Here is a 1,225-nt window from a genome sequence, read left to right as displayed (position 1 = left end):
AGGGAGACTGAACCACTGATACAGGTGAGGGGAGACTGAACCACTGATATAGGTGAGGGGAGACTGAACCACTCATACAGGTGAGGGGAGACTGAACCACTGATATAGGTGAGGGAGACTGAACCACTGATATAGGTGAGGGGAGACTGAACCACTCATACAGGTGAGGGAAACTGAACCACCCATACAGGTGAAGGGAGACTGAACCACTCATACAGGTGAGGGGAGACTGAACCACTGATATAGGTGAGGGGAGACTGAATCACTGATACACGGGAGGGAGACTGAACCACTGATACAGGTGAGGGGAGACTGAACCACTGATATAGGTGAGGGGAGACTGAACCACACATACAGGTGAGGGGAGACTGAATCACTGATACACGGGAGGGAGACTGAACCACTGATACAGGTGAGGGGAGACTGAACCACTCATACAGGTGAGGGAAACTGAACCACCCATACAGGTGAAGGGAGACTGAACCACTCATACAGGTGAGCGAGACTGAACCACTTTGACTTCTTCCAGCTGTTTGTTATGTATGGGAACCAGCTGGCCAATCAGGTGTGGGCTGCAGCGGTGCCGACGGCGGAGCAGCTGCTTCCTGAGTCGTCTGATGAAGAGAGGTCAAAGTTCATCCAGGATAAATACAGCAGGGGGCGCTACAGACGAGTCCACGCCCTGACATCCTCTCTCTCTCTGATGAACCAGGTCTGACTCAGTTACACTATAATATTAAACTAGACCCTAACGTTACCATGGTTACTGAAACCATGTTGACTCACATTAATATCTGATTTATGACCATGTAGAGAATGTAAATATGTATATATTTACTGTCTCGTGTTATCGTGTGTCACTGATATATCTACACATGAATCTTGAACAATTATATCTATGGATATATTGATACTAATATTGATTAGATGTTTTGTTAGTTTGTGAATTTTTCCTCAGGGAAATATTCTGGGTCCTGTTCTCTTTATACTCCAATATGCAGATGATACACAACTATATATCTCCATTTACACCAACAACCCCAGTTTCTTAAATTACTTGTGTCAGTTACCTATATATGAATGAATATGTGCTTCAAACATTATTGTAGCTTCATAATTAATTCATATGTTGAACATGTTGGTACATTTTGCAAGAAAAACATGTAAAATAAAAACATATGAACATAATATTTGAGCTCACACACAGTAGTTGTCAATATTTGAA

At 43.1% G+C, this 1,225-nt stretch overlaps 1 protein-coding gene across 1 annotated transcript in view; it reads left to right on the top strand.

Moving 5' to 3' along the window:
• LOC111671155 (uncharacterized) overlaps positions 1 to 1,225 on the top strand; it is a 13,632-nt gene that overhangs the window by 7,336 nt on the left and 5,071 nt on the right. The gene's annotated exons all lie outside the window — the stretch shown is intronic.

This window comes from Seriola lalandi, unplaced genomic scaffold (assembly GCF_002814215.2).
Source record: "Seriola lalandi dorsalis isolate HSWRI2012SDOR001 ecotype SW California unplaced genomic scaffold, Sedor1 jcf7180002054867, whole genome shotgun sequence".
Lineage (NCBI taxonomy): Eukaryota > Metazoa > Chordata > Actinopteri > Carangiformes > Carangidae > Seriola > Seriola lalandi.
Note: the sequence above shows the minus strand (reverse complement) of the source record. Positions and strands in the feature narration are given on the sequence as shown.